The sequence below is a fragment of the Amphiura filiformis genome, chromosome 9, assembly GCF_039555335.1.
Source record: "Amphiura filiformis chromosome 9, Afil_fr2py, whole genome shotgun sequence".
Classification (NCBI taxonomy): domain Eukaryota; kingdom Metazoa; phylum Echinodermata; class Ophiuroidea; order Amphilepidida; family Amphiuridae; genus Amphiura; species Amphiura filiformis.
The window spans coordinates 34187515-34212311 of NC_092636.1; the positions used below are offsets into that span (position 1 = coordinate 34187515).

The following is a 24797-nucleotide window of genomic DNA, read 5'->3' on the forward strand; positions in this document are numbered from 1 at the left end:
ACTTGATGTTGTACCTGAAGAAACAAATGTTCTTCACAACAATGTATACATGTAAAGTGAATACCAATAAATTGTAGGATTTATTTAAAAATAATGATTTTATGTCACCCTGGTCTTTGCTGTTTGGCATGTTTGGTGTTATCTGCAGACAACACCAAGCATGCAGCAAAGATCGGGAAGACATAAAATCATTATTTTTAAGTAAATCCTACAATTTATTATTTGGCGGCCATATTGGTTCTAAAAAAGCATCCCTAGTAATGTTTGAAAGCTTGAACAATGCACGTTATTATATGAAAAGCAGCTAGGTTTAGATCTGCATGATATAAAATCATTCTTGTCTAATGTTTTTAACCTCATGTTTCGTATCAAGCCAACATATAAGTTGGAATATTATTTGGCGGCCATGTTGGTTCTACCAAAAGCTACTCTCTTCTGACACGCTTGCTCGATCGGTGCATATTAAAAACTGAAAACAGGAAAGAGTAGAATTAGGGAGTAGAATTCGCCAATCGGGATAACATAAAAGCATTCTAATATAATGTTTCTATTTCTAACCGAATCAAATTAATCCAACATTTTAAAGTCAGAATATTATTTGGCGGCCATATTGGTAAGCATCTCTGATTCGCCTGCTGTATATATTAAAAAGTAAATACGTGAAAAGCAGCAAAGGTCCGGATGACATCAACTTCATTAATACATTTTAAGTAAATTCTAATTTCAACAACATTTAACTTATAATATTATATTTGGCGGCCATATTGGTTCTAAAAAGCACCTCCTCAATACATGTTAAACAGCAGAATAGAGGAACAGCAACCAAGATCGGGCTGACACGAAGTAGCCTTATTTACGAAACATTAGATATTCTTGGAGGAAGTCATTGGCGACATATCCAGAACAACACTATATCATCCTGTAGATACATTTGTTGCATTGGCATAGCAAAAATGTCTCAGGGTTATGAGTTGCCACGACAGAATATAAAGTGAGGTTTCTATATCGGGCAGAAGTGTCAAAAGCGAGGCGGGATTAGCATTTGAATAAGGAAAACAAATACCACCGATGGGTTTGTCTATAACTAATAAAACATCAAATATGTTTGGTTATGTGACGAGCAAAACTGTATCACTGCTATGCGACATTTGACAAATAATTATTGTCGGCAATTGTGACGGATACAGCTTTGAAATCCACATAGTGGGAAAATTAATGGTTCTTTATACTGCGAAGATAGCTTAAAAGACTATAATAAATTCCGCCTTGTCTATAATGCATGTTTGCGGTGATAGTTTTCAACTTGATACAAATTGCGTCGTAAAATTGTTGATATGTTGATTTGTTACCTATCCTTTCAATACAATTTCGAATCAACAAAACTGTTTGCAACACACCTTGGGCATATTAGACGAACAATAAAGAGTGTTTTTAATTTAAGAAAATCGTTAAAGCCGCCACAGTTTGCACCGTTGGCCTACAAATAAGAAAATTATCCTCGAACATCAATTAGAGCTAATGAGTGATTAAAGTGGAGCGCTATTTTGACAACCAATTTCCTCAAATAAACAATACAAATCTTTTCACTATAGTTGTATTAGTCTTAAACGTTCCGAAAATATGGGTCATTGTGAAGTTTGTCCCGTTATCTGATTATGGCCATACATGTCATAGAACTAAACAAAGCAATCCATCACCAAACTAGCCGTGCGATCAATGAGTAAAGCACCCGAATCTATTGCACATGAGAAGATAATCCATACTGGACAAAGCGATCGTGTGCGGATTACATGATGCGGCTTTGTGCCGCAAATGCGTCAAGTGGATAAGAAGGATGCCCGTAAGATATTGAAATATTGAATTGGTAGGATGAGATGGAGAGATTGATGGATGTTCTCATGAACATGATGAAAGCATTCCACGGACCAAGTACAGATTTCTGTTGTCTAAACCATAGGTGGCCTATTCGTGTCGACTAAATCTCTCAAGAATTAGTAGCTTAATGATCATATTTATATCAAAATTATAATACTGTGAAATGTAGCGGAACAAAGATAGGACTACAATGTATAACAATAAACACGGGGATTTAGAAACCAAAAACGATACCACTTGTATTCAAAACGATACCGATTTTAACATATTTAAAACGGAAAGGATTTATCTTTATCAGATTGTTAACATGGTCAAATGCGTGATTTTTTTCAGACATATAAATACATACTTTAGATAATCTGACATGTGCTTTTATCACAGCTTATCACACTTGGCCATGGATAGCTTTTAAATGGGATTGCTCTGAAGAACAGATACTACTATTATTAATGGAGTAAAATGCTAGCATGATTTGCACAAAACAATTAAAAGCTTTGGAATTTATATGAAATTATTAATCATAATTAAGCAAATATTTGTTCGATAAATCACGACAATGTGACGACATATGGCGCGGTTTCGTTTTGTCATGAAGCAAGTCAAACAAAAACTGAAGATATCCTTTCCGTATACATTTGCGATGTTGTCTTGTAACTGATATGTGATAAGTTAAGAAAGTAGTAATTCTATGTGCTGAGAGTGTGCAGATAGTATAAAGCATGATAGAGCAATGCTAACATCACAAAAACTTAAATTAGATGGAGAGTCTACTGACTCCCTAGCTACATTATCTCCAAAGATTTCTTTGACGTGTTTATAGAGCTGCTACCTAGCCCAAGCAACGTCATGTAAGAATCATTTTGAGTTACAGGTAAACCCCATCTCTTTTATAGGTAGTGATAGGTGTGTTTTCACTGGCATGCTGAGATTCTGCTGGGAGAGGGATTCAACAATAACACAACCATTTGGACTACGTATGAGGCCCGCTGGCACCCGAGATACTGTTTTTCAATCGCGTTCAAAAGTTAACTGTGGTGTAAAAAAATGAAAGTGTTTTAGTTGTGATGCATGCATGATGCGGGATGGTATATAGTATTAGTAGCAAGACTTGTGAACTTACATCCCGGGCTTACATCCTTAAGGATCTACGTTCGAAATGAGAGCATTCTTTCGACACTTTGATGAATGTAATCATCAAAATGTCTTAATCAATGTTATACTGGGAAGATTTTGAGCATGGCAACACGCACCTTGCCGTGTTTGACAACATAGGTTTATTTCCAGAATGAAATTGATGAAGGTATTTAGCCTAAACGCTCCTGATCATACCTATAACAAGCATCAGTCATTTGATGATTGAACATCGTTTAACCCTTCAAGTTCTGTTTAAAGTTCGCCAAAAAAGACAAAACACGACAAACAAATTGACATGGTATTAAATACGTGCATGTACTTAACACTAGTGCTATTTATTAGCCTACATATTGAGTGGAAATTGTATCAGCGGCGAGGATACAATGTGTGTTTTTTGCAGTTTTGGGTACAGGAACTATAGGTATGGAGATAAGTTTAAGCCATTAACATACGCTGTCGTAAACTGCTATTCAAGATTAACGGATTGTTGCCATTTTATCGGAATATGTGCCTATGCATAACATGAACATGCCTAATCTTGAGTAGATTAATACTGTTTCAATAGTTCTTGAACTATCGCTGTTTAAATGGGATGAATTTCACAGAGAGAAGAAGCATCTATCTTGGTTTCGTGATGAGGAAGGTGGAATCGACGGAGGAGCAGCCTTGGTAGCCAGTTTTTGCCATTGGTACAGATGGTTTCAGTAATGGAATGATAGGAATACGATCGATGAACACGATAGGCAATGCGGCATTTGGGTCGATGCACTGTGAGAGTAGCTAATGAATGTAACAGTAAAAAGCCTAGACAAACCAGCCTGCTGCCACCCATACATAAATAGATACAAAAATACAAACTACTTTACATATTATACAACCTGATATAACCCGGAATAGATAACTATTGCATTAAGAAAAATAACAAACTTTGGTACATGTAACTATAGTACTAGTAAGTTATATCTTAAAAAAAGACCTTGGTATCATTTTGTTTGAATTAAACGTATACATATATATAAATATAAAGAAATAATGATGACTTGAGGGACAGGATTTCTTAAATATCACTTTACTTGTTTCACAACAGTAGTCATGATCATTCCCGAGGCGCATCGTATGATGAGAGTCTCTATGAACGCATCAAATACAAAGATCAGAACTGACAACCTCGGGTTTAGGTGAAGTGTATGAGTAAAAGTTACTCCGTAAGGCAAAATTATTGTACTAGAATAAGATATGTGTATGGGGTTATATGAATACACGAGAGGAAAGGCTTATGGAGTATAAAGATTACTTACGGAGGACTAGAGAAATTAGCGATATATAAAATCATCACTTCTCGATCAATATCATCACCATCATAACGCACACGGTGCAGATGAGTGGTATTTCTGGTAGATATATGTCACCTCATTATTTCCAGAGTTTGTCAAGTCGTCTATAAATTCCAACACAGCAATTTCCTTGAAAATTCGCAATATTAATTGATTCTGTTAATAATGATCCCAGTTGTATTCCAGAATTTTAGTTGTGAATTCCGTTTTAACACTTGTGAACCACTAGAAGAGTCCAGAGTTTGTGAATGGACGTGTGAGTTGGATGTTAACAGAATACGAAATGCCAAATATAAACACACGGAGTGAACGGACCCTCACTCGTTACTGACTCAGTGCGGGTTAGTCCATTATTTACGGAGGGAGGTGTTTGACGGCGTTGTTTAAAATGAACGATTTACACCAAGCGGTGCGATCGGAAATGCAAGGAGGGAATATATAAATTGTAAATTACTGGTTTACTGAAATCATTACTTACATTCAGTTCACAAAGGTGAGAATATGTGACTTCCTTTAGTATTTCTTAATGAAGTGTTAAGTAAGTGTGTTTTAGAGTGGCTGTTTTCGTCGAACGGACAAAGGTCCTTGTGAGTGCAAAACCCCGTAATAATTTGACTGTTAAATCGTAACCTCATAAGTGGTGGATCTTCCTATCAAAGAAACCGTGTTATTTATATTCTATTAAATATTTTCCAGTTAGATTTTATTACTTTATAATAATGGTGATTTGACTTTTATGCGTTATCGTGTAAGATTTGACACCCTTTTGTCACTATTGCACTCGGGATATAAATGCTTGACCGTCGAGCGGGGTGAAGGAAACTAAATTATTTGTTATAGAATTAAAATAAGCCCAAAACACGACGATGGTGGTAGGACAGGGTGATATTGATGAATCAAAATATCTGGACATCGTTAACAAAAAAAATATCTACTCCATTTCTTATCAAATGTGTATGATAAGAGAAGATTTACATGTACAAACGCTGACAAAGGCATGATCTTCTCCTCTTACTGACCATGAAGATCAAAACAAATAGTAAATGACAGAAAAATATGAATTACAACAAAGAGCTTGAGCTTGTTGATGACCAGCTGCAAGGTCTTTAATCTTTTGAGCTAATCGTATAAGTAACATGTGTTACTTTTCTTAAAACATCTGAATGAATTCTAAATAGCATTTTAAAAGATGATGAGGACATGGAAGATTGATTCTGGTGCACGTTGAGTATGTCTAAGTATCGTCATCTGTGCCAAGTTGGAATCGAGAGGAGCACAAATAATATACAACGCCTACGGCAGTGTTGGGAAAACAAAATGTGTTTTCATCAACTCCAGAGACAGAGAAAATTGCACATTCTTCTCGATTCTGGCGCTCACTGCTGTGACGGGAGGGCAGAATATATCGAACATTGTGTTATAAAAAATGAGGGATGCTGGTGAACAATTTCCTAGCGATAATTATTGCAAATGGCATGAATTGTTACTAACCAAGTTTATTATTAGTGAAATGAAATGTAATGTTTTTATGTGTGAATATGTCATGACACTGAAAGTCGTCCGGCGCGCAGATCCCCGTAAGGATGCTGCTATATAGCACAGTAAAGATAAGTCCCGGAGCGTGTGTTTTTATCCACATATATGAGAATACTAACTAACTCAAAAGGTTATTCTTTTTAAATCAAAAGATGATAAAAGATGACACTTATCATCGATTTCAATAAAACTATAGCTATATAAGGAAAAAGGTACACAAATGCCTAGTTTTTATAATACGGGGCTGTTCTTGCACGATGAGATTGTTCATGATATCGACAGTTTAATAAACTGTTTGACTTGTGTTAGTTTGATATAACCTGTATAGCCTCATACGTTAATCTAAGCTTTAGTAAAACATACGTGACAGTTTTGTTTTCGAAACCGCGCTGCACTTGGCAATGCTAGTTCAGTGCAGTAGGCATTATTGATAAAAGTAATATCAATATAGGGCTATGTATAATACCACATATGAATCGTTAGTCGGGAAAAAGGAAGGAAGCAGATTGACATGCAACATGTTCTCACTTGCTCAACTAACGTCAACCATCTCGAAGGTTTGCCAGTTTTGAACTAATATTTAAAGATATTTTATGACGCTAACGGGTTTCTGGAGCCTGAATATTCATAAATAGATAATTTGATTAATAATATGATATGATTGACGTCGACATGGAGTATTGATTGACATAATTGATTTTTCAGCTTGGATGGTATAGTAAAAGTTGTAAGTAACCATTTTTTCTCTCTCTTTTCAGTAGTTATTTGTCCGTTTTCGCACCATGACATAATGACGTTTGATTTGAAACTAGGAAGTTTGCAGACCATGTCAACACCACCACGCGCTCGAGGAAATACCTGGATACTTGGTACACATTAAAGTCTACGACGCATTTAAGAAATTACGTACACTATTCGTGGTTCAGCATATTCAACATGGTGCTATCTTCTGAAGATAACACTGATTTATGTCAAATATAAGAACCAGTGACTATCGCTTATACTCGATGGTAATCATTTATTTTGACTTACTATTTTCATAATGTTTGTACATTGTTGCAAAATTATGCAAACATGTGACATTCTTGATATGTATTCCGCGTATAATGGGTTATTGCGTGGTTACTTGGTGGAGTTAGTGTCGTTGAATAGTGTTAGGATACCATATCTACTAAAGAGCTGTATTTTAGTGGTAATTGCACAGTAAACAAACCACGCTAACGAAACATTTACACAGGTTTGCTTGACTTTCGGATGAAAAGATGGTTAGTGTAAAGATTTGGCTATTCTATGAATCAAAAGGACTCCATTTGTTCCGTTCTGAATTGTGTATTGTGAAAGAAGAGCATATTTTCAAGAAATTCATTATTTATCGCGTGCACACTGAAAATATACGGAAATATAAAGTTTCTCATAAATTGGCAGAGTGATCAGGTTCGATTTCACATCCAATTTCCGCCAAAGCTCCGCATTATTTTGTGACAATTCCGACAACAATACGGTTTGATCGAGTGTATCATTGCAAATCAGAATCTATTGAAAAGTAGGGGGTGTGGATATTTAACAGAAAAGCCAATACACCTGTATATGTTTCATCTCCTTTCTTGACTCGACCAATATTGACCAATTTGTAATTGTTCAGTGGTCATACTCGGACCCACACGAACACCTTATGAGTCAAAATATTTTGACTTGGGCAATTGAGCCTCTGGCAATAGTGTATGCACTTGTGACATGACCGTAAGTCTATTCATTAATAGATCCAGTTCTTTTGTCACCTTTTGACCGGATTGAATTATAAATACAATGCTTAATTAACACCCTTGGCTTTTATTGTTATCCATTGTTGAATTGTTTTTTCATCCGGCCTTCGGCAAACCTTTAATATGTCCATAGATTTTATTCAAACATAATTGATATGCATAAATCAGTGCCCTTAAGTAAAAGGTGTAATACGTGAGCTACCCTTAAAGCCGTTTCACCTCAATGTTTAGAAACAAATTCGTCAGGTTTGTTCACCTGTGTGTATGTTTCAGCTACAATAATGGACAGTTTGTATGCTGTACTCATGGTATCACACTATTTCCAGTTGCGCAGTTCGTTAACCTCCATCTAAATTTGACCTCAAGCTGTGCGTTGAGCCGGGGGGTTGAGATTTTGTATATAGCCATCACATGCAATCAAAGGTCATTCTGTAAGACAAAGTTACCGAGGTTAAAAGAACTTTGCCATGAAAGATGAGCGTGTTTGAGGTCCATATAAATAGGCGGCAAAACCGGGCGGCAAAATCAAAACCGGGCGGCAAATTAGCCGTGGTGGTGAAATGTCGACATTTTAGACCAATCTTTTAATGATTAAGGTATAGAGAGTGGAACTGAAGACGATAACGAAGCTGGGTTTTATATACTTCTTTATTGATGGTGTACTATCATAGTATCCGGCGTTTTTTTAATCAATGGAAGTATGGGTTGTATTAAGTTTCCAGATACTGCACGAAGTATACATTTGGTTAGAATGACTAATGTATAGAATAAAGGGAAGCAACAAAATTATTATGCGGTCCAGACTCGTATTTATTAAATTCACTGAAAATAGTGCAGCCGTGAATTTGTGTACGTGAGGTTAAAAGAATAACTATTTCTGGAACTTAAGGATATTTTCAGAATTATTAGATACTTAAAAGCATATTAAAAGGCATTTTAAACTTAACCTTTAAAAGTCAATCTTAAGATCTTAAAAGGCCTTAAAACACTCTGAAGCGTTTGACTTAAACGATCTTAAGAATCCTACATAAGAGATTGATTTTTCTAATGAGAATTTTGATTTTTAAGTTTAGATTCTTTAACATTATCGTACAGAGAAAACAACAACAAAAACAAAGTACTGTTGTTCAGTAAAAACTGGGTGATTAAGATTTTATCTTTCCTTCTTTTTCAGAAATAAATACTAGCATTAACATACGAGTATTAACACAGTTAAAACACATCACAAACGAAATCAACACTTCTGTTATGATATCATATCTGTATACTTCAGCATAGTCATGAATATGAAACAATATGAATGAACTACATTACATATGAAAATCTTTAAAAAGGGAAAATGAAGAGAAATAAAACGTGTAAAAGCTAGTTTGATTATATGATCCGAATCAATGTGATATTCAAGTCATCAGCCAATGTTAACATGGTTAATAAAGTTTTCAGCTGAGAGAACATCCATGATAAAGTTTCACGACTGCAAATATTGTAATTATGTTACCTGACATAAGATACTCCTAATCGACAAGCATATTTCTTTAAATTTCTCTCCAGAAATAACTTTTTTTTTTGGCGGGAAAAGAAATGGATAATTTTAATGGCACATTCGAGAGAAAACGTTGCCCGTGTGTTTGTAAGAATCCGACAGTGGTGCCACGAACTTCATTAACACCGTAACTATCTCGTAACAATTCTCGCGGGAATTATAGTTAGATCTTGTAAAATGTGAGTGTTCTTGCACTTTTTGTATAGTTATTACACAGTCAGTGTGTTAATCTTGATCATAAAAAATGCTTAAAGTACAGTATATAAGTATATGACGCATTCATTATTCGACTTTTCCAATCATTTTCGGGGTTCTATTACCATGATTAGCATGATTAAAGTGTGAAATTTTGATAAGAATTGAGCTGGAACCGAAATTATACTTCAACCATACACAAGTTACATAGGCACATTACTAAAGAATAATCAAGATAATTGGTGAATATTAAACGGATGACTAAACCTAACCTAAGACAATTATCATGATTATGTTCTTGCAAATGTAGTTTGTTTTGTCACTTTTGTGTATGCTTTACAATTTGTATTTTCATAATATTACTTTTACTGTTACAATATTCTTGATTGACAATAAAATATTATGTACGAAACACGTAAAATTTACGTAATTATGGACTTTATGGTCTTATTGTCTTAGTCAATATACTGTTAATCACGTGTTTGTAATGTTTAATACCAGTGCCTCCTAGGAGACCCATATTTTTATATCAAAGGAATTATACCCTACCTGAATAAATAACGAATGAATTGAAAGGTTATTTCATCTTAAATTGGATTGCTTTTTTGTATTTTTTGTTTGTTTTTGTTTTTTGTTTTTTTTAATTTTTGTGTTTATTTTGTTTTTTTGGGTTTTTTCCTTTGATTTTTTTCGACATCAAAACAATCACATTAAGTAAAACACAAATGTGATAATTAATTCAATGTATGGGATCTATATTATGTTAATGTGCATTCGAAAGTGGGGTGGGGTGTTTGAATGTTGGTGTTGGTGTTGGTGTCTTTTGTGCTTAAGGGGTGTGTCTGTTTGTGATAATACGAATCAAATATATGTAAGGGAAGAGAGAGTAATGTTGTCTTTCCAGTCACTGGAATACCATAAAGGAAGAGATACCTCGCATACGCGTCTCATGATCTTATCATGTTTTATATCATGATTATTGCTAGAACAAAATTATAATACTACATGTATAGATACCAGGAAACACTACAATGTTCAGTATATTCTTCATCTTCTAGTGAACATGGTGAAATGTAATTATATCTTGGTTCCATGTAGTTTATGAATGATTGTAATCATAAGGAATCGTGTTTGCGTTATGATTCAACGCATGGATGAATTGGAATTAGACGTCTCTTTTTGTCAGATCTTGAAATTTTCATTATTTGAATTTTCCTCATTGTTTATAATCATGGCATTGTCTCTGTCATCACTTGACAAATTAGAACAATGTCAATCATCGCCTTGTGTATAATGGTCAAGGGTACATTAAGCTGATCAATTAGTCATCTTTCGTGTATATGAATTTGTAAAAGTCTTAATTACATATACATATATTTATGTACACTGGAATTATATAGCATTGAGTCTGTGAGCGTGATGAGCACAGTCGCATTTCCAATGACTCAGTTCATTAGCTTGTATTCAAAAAGCATATCACGATTTGACTTCAAGTACTGGAGTATGAGTTTTTTGTACCGAACATATTCAAAGTCCATCCCATGAATGTGCAAACATATATAGATTAACGAACTGTGTCCTGGTAGATGAATGTGCAAACATATATAGATTAACGAACTGTGTCCTTGTAGATGAGCATATTTCAATCAAACTTTACTTCATTTTTTGTTTAAAAATACAATATTCAAGAGTGAACACAGCCAGAAAATGTTCTCACTGATTGTCAAAATTCCAAGGAATATAAAACATGACACCTTTTACGTGAAAATTCTAATTCCTCATCATTATAATTCCAGATAGTTTGAAGAAAGTGCTTTTATCATTGCATTCCATCAGATCAAAAATACTTGTTACCTTCGGGCTATGTTTATGATGCAGAAATGTGAAAATATGAAGATTTACTATAATTTGTCATGCATAAGGATGAGACTATATATCATGGGTAACAAAGAATTGATCACGCAATCGTAAATTGAAGACTGAAATCCTAGCACATTCAAGGCGCGAAAACAGCAATGAACTTCTGTTGAAAAGAAAACGCACATAAATCATAGAAACAACATGCATTCTTTTTCAATTATAAAAGCATGACGCCTTTTACGTGAAAATTCTAATTCCTCATCATTATAATTCCAGATAGTTTGAAGAAAGTGCTTTTATCATTGCATTCCATCAGATCAAAATACTTGTTACCTTCGGGCTATGTTTATGATGCAGAATGTGAAAATATGAAGATTTATGTCATGCATAAGGATGAGACTATATATCATGGGTAACAAAGAATTGATCACGCAATCGTAAATTGAAGACTGAAAAGCACATTCAAGAGCGCGAAAACAACAATGAAATAGAAACAAACATGCATTCTTTTTTCAATTATAAAAGCAAATTTGGTTATCATGAAAAGGAAAACGGTGTTACAAAATCTAATTTGTGGGCTTTCTGAGCAGAAGTGGGGATATATCTTCATTTTTATCTGACAAGAACGTGACTTATGCCATTTTGTCAAATCTCCACTGGGACCGTGTTAACCCCTTTGCAAACTGTTCCTTATGCTTGATACTTTATGCGAACTCGAGATGGATGCGCTACAGCAGACGAGACAAAAAAGTACACATTTTGAGAAAAAAATTCCAAATTTTGAGAAAAAATTTCCACATTTTAAATATTTTCCAATTGTTTTTATTTAAGTGATTTATCATTCCTATTTCAGTGATCGATGAATCTGGATCGATATGCATTTGAGTGAAAATGTGTAAAATATGATTGCACTTTTCTTGTAAACATTTCTAAAAATTTTCATACTACACGACTTCCCTGCTTGCCAAAAATGTCGATTTAAACCCACATAAAGTTTAGTGAACCGAGAAGCTATCAATTATAACATTAAAACATACTATAGTTTTCCATTACGCTTCCCGGCATTTTTATGATCAATTTTATCTTTCATGTCATAATGTCATCGCGGGTCTTGTTATAAATTATCTTAGAGATCATCAATACATTATCTATCATATCAATAGACGAAAATAAGGTTCAGTAAACTCAACTTTAACATGTTTAAAAATGTTTAACAAATTCTGAATGTTCTTTACTCTTATTATTCCCTAAACTGTAAATGCATGCTGTTGATTGCCTGCAGCAAACAGTGGTACATCAAAGGCATGAAATAGATGATATTTTACGTAGAATACAATCGAATTGTACATGACTGATTACACCTCATGGAAGAAGAGGAGCCCAGGGTTAAGCCGGGGGTTACTGCACCGTTAAACGTGATATTATCCGATATGCACGGATTGAGTAGTGGGATTCAACGGGAGAGCACATTAATTAGCATATCATATATCGAAAGAAAAGGTAAACCACCCAAGGGAATAAGAAAACAATACACAACAAAACAAAAACAAAATAAGATATATGTATACGTGTGTATAGTGAATATGTATTCAATTTTGAGTTTGAGGTTAATTAAGATTGAATTTAGTTTAAATAATAGCATTGTTTTGTATTTGCACACAAAAGCATTCCAATGCAATTTATATGTACGTGATGTGCTATCCAATATATCAATTTATATCTCTGTTTATACAATCAACATAAATAAATACGTTGACTTGATATATTTGCATAATTCAACATAGTCAACAATGTTTCATATTCTCCTGCCTTTCATGCTATGAATTACACCCCATATAGAAATAAGCATTTTAGAGGTTATTTTGAGCTATCCTCTGTGTTTATCAACCACTTGACCTGCACTATATTTTATTGTTTTTAAACGTTTAAATTGCCTGTGTTGGTACATAAGTGTTTACAGCTAATCTGCCTGTAATGTGAGCAATGCACTATTATTTTTTTCCATTATTATTTATATGATAATATGAAATATGATAATTCTGAATAAATATCAACTAAAATGAAAATGCATTATGATGGTCATTCTTCATGTCATCTCATTATTTTCCATAGTAAATTTTACAAATTTAACCAATGAGTCCATGAATGAAAATTAATCATTTAAGCGGCACACAAAATACAATGCATATTATTAATATATCCTAGTGCTATTAAAGCATCTACTTCATACTTGAGAAGGACCCCAAGGTTAATACATACAATTAAAATAGCAATATATTGCAAGCACATAAATATTGATAAAATTCACGATGACCAAGACGTAATGAAATTCATGACCATGTCATTACCATTACTATACCGTCCTAGAATTCTACAAAATAAAGGTCATCGACTCTACAAGTATACGTGAATAGAATGGGGTGTTTGTTGGACATCAATGCGAACTGTCGGAACATCTTGATGTAAAGTACTTGGCTATGCCACAATGTTTGATTTCGTGATTTTTATCAACCTATGATTTGGTCTATTCAAACAGTCCAGTCCAATTACGTGTCAAAGTCAGTGTTAGGAATTGTTTTGTTTATCACGAATTATCTCAAGTGCTATAAATGAATTGCTAGCATATGTATTGGATGAAGGATTTCAGCCAATTAGCCATTTGTAAGTGACTAATATTTTTCAGCTTGAACGTACATAAACACTATTGTTGGGAAATAAATTCCTTTACCTCGGTCTGACATAAACTGATAAACGCGTAAAAGCTTGTTCCCAATAAATTGTGGGGTAGGTCTTTACGACGGGAGCTTAATGAGACATGTAAGCCGCCCCTTGCCTACTGATGGCTCTGAAAAGAGCCGTTCACTAAAGACTGCCCCTTGTCAACAGAATATAAGCCGATCTCGCCTATCTGCTAAATTTTATGGTTTTGGTGGCTCTGAAAAGAGCCGTTCACGGAAGACTGCCCTTGTCAACAGAGAACAATCAGATCTCGCCTCTCTGCTAAGTTTGAAGGTTTTGGTTGCTCTGAAAAGAGCCGTTCACTGAAGACTGTCCCTTGTCAACAGAAAACAAGCAGACCTCGCCTACCTGTTCCTAATAGTTTGCATTTTCTTGCAGTGTCCAAGAAAATGCACATGCATGAACATAGTCGTGTGTTACATTTGTGTGCAACGTAAAGAAGCCATATTCTCAGGAATTAATTGCATCTCTGTTAATTATTGTATATCAGCCAAGTATCTCTGCCAAGTTGATCATGTTTATATCTAACAAATACCTAAGATACGAATGCAATCAAACCTAGTACAGGTAAAATGTAAAAAACGCTCACTTTTCATTGTACATGAACCTAAAATGAGAAACAATAGTGTACATGGTGTATATTGTACATGGTGTAATGTGTAATGGTGTACATGTACATTTACATGTACACACCACCTGTTTTATGTTGGCAACAGGCCAAGAATGTGAGTTATGCAGACCCGGATGCAGGTGCTAGTAAAAACATAAGAGTTGAGAAGGGTATACGGCCGATACAAAGATAATTCCCATAAAAATATACATTTCAATATTAAATATTAGTACATGTTAAAAGATTTATTTCAAAAATCAAGTAGGCCTAACCTTTTTTGAAGCACCCGGGTAATTTAAAAATAATCCACGTTACACTCTACACTTTTCAATTATTGTCAAATGTTTTCCTTGCACATGTATAAAACAAAATCACCTTTTAATATATAGAAGTAATAAAAAGGCTTTTTAATATAGGTCGATTCGGTTATTACAAGCGATCTTAAGAAATCATTTCGAATAAAAATAGAAAGAAAAGATAATAAAAGTGGTAATTTTTATGTGATTAAATTGTGTTAACAACTACTGACTACGCGTAAATGTTGATAAACGGAAAACACAGTTACGTGATTCGAATTCGTTGTTCTTCGCCATCTTCTAATATTGACCCCAATATGCCATTATTACATTCACGGTCTCCAATATATTTAGCAATAATCATTAATTTAAAAACAAGGACTCCCTGGCAACTAATTAATGTTTCAAACTACTGATTAAGTTAATCAAATCTACCAAGGTCTTTATCATTTAGTAAAATCAATTTACATACTTCGGATATTGCCTAGGTACTCATTCATAAATAATCCAAGTAAATGGACCAACCGATCGCAATCGACCTTTACACCCTTAAAGAGCGCGTGCCACGAAAGAAACAAGATTTTTGCGATAAAGCGTATAAAGTATCCAAGTCGCACGTGCTTGGACTAATGGAAACAAATCTTTGCATGCTATCTTTAACCGTGGGCATTGTTTTTTGACAAATCGTACTTTTATTTGATACTTTTAAAACTCTTAAAGGTATCACACGGTGTTTAAAAATGACCAAAGGGATTTAATGAAGCCCAAAGTGCCCTTTTCGTGCGTTTGGACATGCTTTGAGCTTTTCAAGATAAGCTTTAAGCAAGGAAACAAGCCACAGTTAAATTCAGGTGCATTTCATCCTCTGTCCAATCAGCAACACTGAACCCCCTGCTATAGTCTATTTTATCACTTTCGTTACAAAAACACACACACTTTATACTGTCATTATTACTCGCAGCCATTGGTGACTCCTGACTTTGAGGTTATCATAATAGCAATGATGTAGGTACGGCTATGAGCTAATAATTCTCAATGTTTTGACATGTCTTGAAAAATGACTCTTCTTCGGGTTGAGAAGTTAAGTGGCGCTATCAAGAGTGATTTTGACTTATAGGTTTAAGTTGATGTTGAACCTAGATTTAGACAATTAGGCAAGCCGTGAGTGGCCTATCAACAGTGCTCACAAAACACTGTGGGTTGCCAGATTCAATTTCAAGATAATGGGTTTACCTCATAGTCCATTTGTCATAACACTGGTGTGCAAGAATTTCAAAGTTTGTATAAAATCTTGTAAGAAATTCCTGACCGTAATACTTGATCAAATAATTTGGTTGGTTGGATGGTGTCAACCATCAGTTTAAAATACTGTTGACTAATTAACGTGGTAAAATGCAAGTTTAGCATAGTTTTAGTCTTACTTTATATTTCTGTTTATTTTACTTGTAAGTGCAAATCTAGGCTGAACCGTGAATTCTATTAATATTAACCTATGGTGACAATTACAATAGCCCGACGAACATATATCTATTCTAGTATCACAATAATTGTGCCACAGGAAATTATTTTTGAAAGGTTAACTTTGACCAAGGGCAAGCAATAAATGAAAACAACAAGTAAGCCAATGAGTTACAAAATAACCACTGGCCTTAGCAATTACAGTCACATCCTCCCATACGTAAGCTTCCTCCAATAGTGTTTCCTCCCATCTAAGCTACGAACAAAACCATATCTACCACAGTAAGATCTTGAGTAATTTCAAATATTGGTTGATATTTTCTCAGGAAAACAAAGCCAGTGTTCACGAACAGGTGATTCAATCTAAACTAGTATTAATTGTTATCTCAATAAAGTTGACCATTGTGGTTAATTAATCTGGCAGATTACACTGACAAAACCAATTAGTAATTGTTTCAATATACAAGTGATTAATTCTATGTATACATGTATTAAATATTTGTCAAGTTTATTGTGTCATTGTGCAACGCCTTGTTTCAATTTCCAGCTAAATTAACGTGTGGCTATTATGATAACCAAACATATACCTGCATACCTCCAATCCGATGAGCCTTACTCGCCATATTTTCCTCCTACAGAAAAGGTACGACTTTAAGGTACGACTTTGTGACGTATTTGTGGAATCCAAGAGCATATACCTCACACATTCCCTGACCTCATTGAATTCAAAACGATATTTCTACCCTTTTTAATTTCAGAGATTGATTTTGACAACAATTGTCGTTTGCCCCTTCCTAGTTCACCGACATTAAGTATTATTGATGAGTTAAAAGAATTAATAATATTCCCACCATTAATGTCGCCCTGGGCTTATCATTTTCAACCTCGGATAATCAGTAAAATACTGATATGCCCCCTTCTAATGCTGCTAAACTCAATCAAAGTTTTATATACTTCATATAAAATTCAAACAATTCTGGTGAATCGATTATATTTTGAGGTATATCATGTACATTGTGCTGTAAAAATTTTGTGGGCTCGCTTCATGTAAATAGTAAGAATAATTATTCACATATAGCTACAGTTCATGGTTTCGAGCAACTTCTTTACGTTACAAGCTATGTCATCTTCATACAATTTAAAGTTGCGGATATCGTTCCCATCACGTAAAATATTTGCTTATTATCGCTTATAAAGTAGCTGAGAATTCTGCAATTACTTCTTCAAAGAAAAAAAATAGGGTTCACAACTCGCGACTAAGTTTCTTTAACCTGTTAACATAACACCCCTTATAATCTATATAATTATCCAGCTTAAATAGCAACTGCACATTAATTAGATGCAACACTAAACCAACAATGTTGTAGCATTAATATCATCTGTAGCTCAGCAACCAACCAAATGGACAACAAGCTATGTTACCTATTTTTAAATAGCGAACTTTGTGACGTGGTAGCCACGAGACGACCCAGTGTGCGTACACTCATCATTTGCACTTGAACAGATGGATATTTTTCATCCACCGAGTTCAATTGATATGCTTGGGTCTTGAAATAAACAAAATTAAATATTGTGCAAGATGGAGGAGCAATTTGTCACTGCCACGGTATGGTTACGGTCCACGGGGAGGCACTGAAAGTTTTTCAGGCGACGGAAGTTTCCTCCCGCCGAGTTCAGGTTCAAACCATACGGAAAACTTGATCTTGTAGTATCATGGGAACTATGTATATTGATATACCAATTGTTAGTAATATGTCAAGCCCTTGAGGGATGAGAAACTTGCAACATGTATCATCGGTCATCTTTGTGAAGTTCATATGATAATAATCTCCTAGAAGTAAACAGAAGACAAAAATACATTGTATCATGAAAGGCGGTTAAAGGTGATGCCTTTGGGAAGTTTGTTTTTTTGTTGCGAATGAGCTGGTTATATTTGAACATTAACATTTGCGACCTTTATCTGTTTTAAAAATTTATATGATGGATTGTGTCAGCTCTCTTCTTACTCCTCTGGGCCCGAAACAGAATATTTCATTCATATTGCCTAGTCAAGATTTCAAGATTATGTATGTCCCTCTTTCAATTACCTACACGTGTTTTCAGAGTATAGCCAACTCAACGATGGAATGTAAGGTATCAGAGACTTCACTTTCATTAATTGACGCCTGTGTTTTAATCACTCCTCGAGAAATTACACATAACATCTAGGTAAATTAGCAGAGAGATGAAGAATTCTGAATGAGGCCTCGCACCAAAGCCTCGTGTTAGAACACATCCAGGTTGTTTTTCATTAGTCCGGCTCAGTCCCCATGTATAATTAATTGTAACACTGACTCGTCTCTGATGTACACTACCAACTGACAAAACTATGGCATTAATATCTAGGCCTATATTTGAAGCATCCTCAAAGAACTTCATATATTCACTGATATTATAACAAAACATGCACAAGAGTCTAATTTAAAATGTCTTTGACACTGGTCACAGTGTTTTAATACTTGTTCTGTTGCCTGGCAAGGGACCCATGTGAGTATCATTTACAAATTGCGAGTAACTAAGCGCTTTAATCGGAAGGCTTTCATCCGTTAATACAGAGCCGCATTTGACAATTCGACAATTGGCATGATTACTAATTTTCATCATTTTACCGCCGCTTTGCATGCGCTCAGCTGAGTTCCTGATGTAAAAACAGTGACAGTAAATATTTTGGAGGCGTTTTCATCAAATTTCAAGCATCTTTGAGGCAAATTTGTTCATTGTGTAACGAACCCACATCCATAGGTGGAAATATGAAAGATATTTTTCAAAGGCACAATTTTGTAACATTGAAGGTTTTCTCTTCCTGTAGATATTTCTGTCAGAGAGGCATACAGAGGGTTACTACCAATTTCTAGTGTAATTTATGGTCGGCACGCGAATCGCGTCAGTAACTACCCCGTAGGTGATCACTACACACTACCAATCACCTTCTTGACTGAATTACGACTTGTATTGCTTATTGCACTGGCTATTTATAATCACTAGGATCTACAACATGCTCATCTATCGGGGCACATTTCTTTAACCCTAATACAGTTGCACATTCATTGAATGACCTTTGAAAATTTGAGTACACAAAATCATATTCTGCAACTTGAGGTCATATTTTGCTCTATGATTGTTTAATTGAGGTTATTGAACTATGGCATTGGGATGAGGCCATTGTGGTCCATTGGATGTATAATAGGTGAACCATTTTCCATGACCTAAATTGTACGTCCTCAGGTTGTTTTAAGCATTAATATGAACAAATTGTATTATGATTTACTAGCCGATTGTTTTATGGGTTTACCATAGCCTAATTTGGCGTGAGTCATCTTAATCGCATAGTCCGATCTTCTTTTAACGACAACATGTACATGCATTCATCATTGTCCGTATTTGCATTTATTAGTATGTTTTAATAACATTTACATATCGAAGTTGTTGGTTTTTTGTGTCACGGTCGAAATTGGGATTTTGCCTGTTTTAACAGCTTGCCCTTAATTTGACCTAATTGATTGATTGATTTTCAATACTGTTATTAGCTATCTCATTTGGTCTGTATCGTGTTTATCCTCTGTGACATGATATGGCGTCTATGTCTATGATGATTGATTGACATAATGATCACAATGCATGCTTACCTGATTGTAAATTGTATTATTCTAAATAATATTTTTAAATAATACATTTTACCCGAGTACGGTAAATAATACATTTTACATAAATAAGGTAAACAAACTAAGCATTTATTGTTAAAACAAATGTCATGTTTTGAGATGATCAAATATGTATTGAATAATTTAAGCCTTTAGCATTCATGCAGCAAGTTTAACTAGCAGGGTGATTAGTTATTCAATGAGAAAGACTTGATCTTATAACATTGTTATCACAAAGATAAAACTTCGTTGTTCGAATCAAGCCTTGTTTATTTTCAATTTGTATCATCTACTTATTTAATTTTGAAGGGAATTTTGATATTTATCTACATTCAAATGACAATGTATGCTATAAAAGATGAAAATATTGGGACAAATCATATTAAAGATGGCCAATTTGTCAAATTAGAAAGGTATTGCCACAAATCGTCTCAAGCTGTTACAGTTGATCGGCTTTTATCATACCTTACACAAACAGGGGATGAACCAGGTGATCTGATAAAAGTTAAATATTTTTGGACATCCCAGGGTCAAACTGAAGGCTCATTAGGGAAAGCAGTCGGCAAAAGTCAACAAAACCAGGAATTTTAGAAATGCACCAGGGCGCATCTCACGTACAGGGTTGCAAACTCACTGATCTCAATTCAGGGTTACACAAAACTAGAGGTTTCTTTTCAACCTGGGTATTTTGTCGTCTTTTTTTATTATGTTGTCTACGTTTCGCTTCGAATCAGACAGACGATCACAATTTCAGTTAGTTTACATCATCCCTAGGGAGTATGTTCCTCTTGGTATTATACCAAATTTGATGTGGTATCTTATAAGAAAGAGATTGAGGATGAGGTTATGTGTGTATATTCATTAAAGCATCTGAAGGAATTAGACTCAAATGACCTCAACGTAGAAGGGTAACACGAACATTTCTTGGAGATACTAAAACAATAACAAGACCCCAGCTAGGTTTTGTCTATGACCAGATGACTGTTTTTGTATCATCTACCATTTAATTTTGAAGAGAATCCATTTTGATCTGATATAACAACAAAAAGATGAAAATATCACAAATCATTTTGTTAGCCAATTTGTCAAATAGAAAGTTCCAAAACTTCATCAGGGTTATATTTAGATTTTATCAACCGATTACAGCGAAATGAGGATCAATGATCAAAAGTTAAATATTCTTTCTCCCACCAGACATTAAACGCCGAGTTCAACAAAACCAGGAATAGTAGGGCGGTTCATTCATAGGATTTCTGGGCATAAACAGCGATCATGCCCGAAATCCTATGAATGTACCCCGTTCATACATACCCAACATTCTTAGCAATTCAATACAGATGAAAATAATAAGGGTTTACAAGTTTAAATAACATTTCCAGACCGTTTTCCTTCATAAATTGGAAGAAAATCAGTAGGCCTACTTGCAGGAAGCAGCTCGGCTCATGAGGTCTAACGAAAGAGATTGAACGCGTGAGGCGCGTCATCATTAAAGCGAAGCGAATTAGAAATACCTCGCGTGAGATGGGTAAACGTGAGATTTCTTGGATTACTAAATACAATAACAAGATCGTTGATCAGATGACTTTTTGTGGTATCTGAACGCTGCGTACAACGATAGTCTTTGTTTTGTTGCGTACATGGTCAAAACTTCATCATGGGTTATGAGTCAACAAAATGGGCGATTAATCCAATGAAAACGTCGTTATATCGTGAGCCACACCAGACATTACACGCTGAGTTTTAAAAAACAACGTCAGTTTAAAAAAAATGACGCCGAGAATTAAAAAATGACGTCGAGAATAAAATGACGTTATCTTTTCATTCTGGGCGTCATTTTTTCATTCTCTTCATTCTCGGTGTCATTTTTTTTCAATCTGGGTGTTATTTTTTAAATCTCGGCGTTTAATGTCTGGTGTGGCGTGCCATAAGTGAAAAGTAAATTTTCATATTTTTGAATCATGATATTAAATTAATTTTGCTCAGCTTCAATTTGATGTACTAGTAAATGTCATTAGAATGTGAACATGAAAAGGCATTATTATATATAGTTATATAGAAGAAAACATTTGGTATTTGAATGGCAAAAGCATTTGAATGGCAAATCAGCTTTAAAAAACTCAAAAACAATTTTTGCGACTTCGTTCTCATTTAGTCATATATTCATCATTATTTTCTGTTCATTATCGACAATTTGCATGAGCCGGAATATTTATTAATGAACATAATAGATTGGATAACCATCTGCTACAGGCCTAACCCTTTGAATTAACATTAACATGATCAGATGATTATAGGGTATTTATATCCCATCATTAATGTTGGAAAATAATGTGAATTGCTTCATTGGTAAAATATTTATCTCAATATTTATACATGTAAATTTGGGTTAAGAAGATTTAGAAAGAAGTGAATTCATGCGCGATGGGGTTAGTCGGGGTGTGCGTAAGCGTATACTGTGAGATATATGTATGTGATTGGGGTGTGTGTGCGGATTTGGTTTGTGCTGTGGCAGTAGTGTTATCTTACCCGGTGCAGGAATACTCTTTAAGCAGACTTCGATTTATCTATAATAATAATAATTATAATAAGCAATATTTTGAACGAAGAAAGTCAAAGCATGTTGGTTTACTACATGTATATGGTTTGAACATCTAATTTTAATTTGCTTTAATATGTGTACCTATGTAATACCCTAAAAGCCAATACAAAGGTGAAGTAACTTCGGTAAGTATTATTTTCTGTGTGGTCAATCACCCACCGTGTATAAACCAGCTCAATTTCACTTTCTCGAGTACGTTATCTCGTAGTTTAATCTACATGTTGGTTAAACACACAGTAAAAGATACACTCTGTGCTTGTAAGATGATGTCACTGAATGGAATTCTTACCGTCTTTGCCGTCCATCACTTGTCCAAAGTGTTTTAGCTTCAATTTAACCTCCGGATAAGACATAATTTCTTTAAAGGAGGTACCGATTTTTGACCAGTTAATGTGAAGACGAAAGGAACCGGGCGGATAAGTTTGATACCTGTATTAAGTGACAGTGGCACATTGGTAATCTGTATTAGTTTTTATGGATTATAGACATGATAGACGAATCCAACGAGCCAAGTCATGGTCAGGATTTGGTTGGCCATGACGGGTCCCCGCATGCACCAAACTGGTGTAGTGACTGCCCAATTGGGTGGATTAAAGCCGCTTAAAATTCGATGTTAGATTCTTTTGTGTTGTAGGCCTACACTGTCATTATTCTTTTGTCTACGTGTAACACAGGTGATAGAATGCAGTTTAAAATACCCTGCAAGGCCGCATCATTTCACATTTTAGGTGAGATGGAGCCGACGGGGACCCAACTTTGGCAGCCATTAAGGTGTAGGAATGCGTGAAATTGGATTCGTCTATACTGACAGAGAATAGACATTCTCTCCAAAACAAGTTCATCTATCAGGACACAATTCTTTAACCCCAATATGTTTACACATTTACGAATGACCTTTGCATACTCATCCTCTACAATTAATTTGAGACATGATTGTTGAATGGAGGTTAATCTGTGCGTGTTGTATTAATCTGTTCCATTGAAATGAGACCATTTTGATTCAAGAACCTACATCTTAACCGATTCCTGATATCTTCCAGACTATTTCTAGTATATGGTAGATCCCATTATTGTTATTGTAAGATTTTTCGAGCTCAATGAAGGGCTGCATAACATATGAGAGTTATATGACCCTTTTAAGGTATCACAATATCAAAGTCTGAGACCCTACCCCTGCGTTGTTTTGCTATCACATTATTTAAACCTGGGTGGGATCTAATTAAAATATCATCCCTCGTTCATGTCATTAGCTAATTAATGAAAAGAATCATCAACGAAAAGCAATACTGTTGTTTTTGAGTCGCGATAATAACTTCAGCATTGGGGAATTACGTTTGTGAATGTCACTCCAGTGCGACATTTTTACTACAGTTGCAGCTTGATTTTCCATCCGATACGATCAAAATAATTTAAGACCCTTTTATATTACCAAAGATATGTATGAATAATACTCAGAATTCTTAAATGTGCTGATGTAAGTAAAAATGGGGCGCATATATACGTGTGCCCTTGAACGTATATCGTATTATCATTTTTATCATAATCAGCTTTGTATCTATTACATGACCCATGTTATTAACTAATTACAGGCAACAACAGAGACAATATATCGACTAAAACATGAAACTATTGACTAACATTTCCCCATTCTGTGATGGGTTCTGTGTTAGCGTACTAGCATCCATGTCTCTGTCATACAGCTTCCTCATCAGAGGAGGAGAGGGATAGAGAGGAGGCTACGCAGACTACTAAATCATGCCTTTTTATGCATATTGTCTCACGGTAGTGCTTATATACATACCTGGCTCCAATTATTCCTGATAGTTATGAGAATGGGGGTAATCTTATGCGAGGAGGCTCGACACATATATTGGTTTATGGTGGCAATGGGATCAAATAAATAAAAACATGAAAGAGTCAGTTAAAGATCCAATTATTCCTTGAGATATCCCCTCAGATTTTCTGTAAATATGAGTCATTTAATACCACATTTATTACTAAGCTTGTATTTTGAGGGTGCTAAGCCCACGTAGTGTAAGTCCATTTCAAATCCTGCGCCACTTGAGATGAAAGTATGTGCAATTGTCACTTGGAAACTATGTTGTACTGAAAAATAAGCAGCGGCTGTAAAACTGTCATAATTCAGGCTTAGTCTGAACGTTTGAATTGAATGCA

At 34.8% G+C, this 24797-nt stretch overlaps 1 protein-coding gene across 2 annotated transcripts in view; it reads right to left on the reverse strand.

Moving 5' to 3' along the window:
• LOC140160908 (protocadherin-1-like) overlaps window positions 1-24797 on the reverse strand; it is a 114054-nt gene that overhangs the window by 28456 nt on the left and 60801 nt on the right. The window contains exon 1 of one of the 2 annotated variants that reach the window (XM_072184242.1): window positions 4308-4648. The exons of the other annotated variant lie outside the window; for it this stretch is intronic. The gene's annotated coding sequence lies outside the window, so the exon portion shown is untranslated. Of the gene's footprint in view, window positions 1-4307; window positions 4649-24797 lie in introns of those variants that run through there. 2 annotated transcript variants of the gene reach the window in all.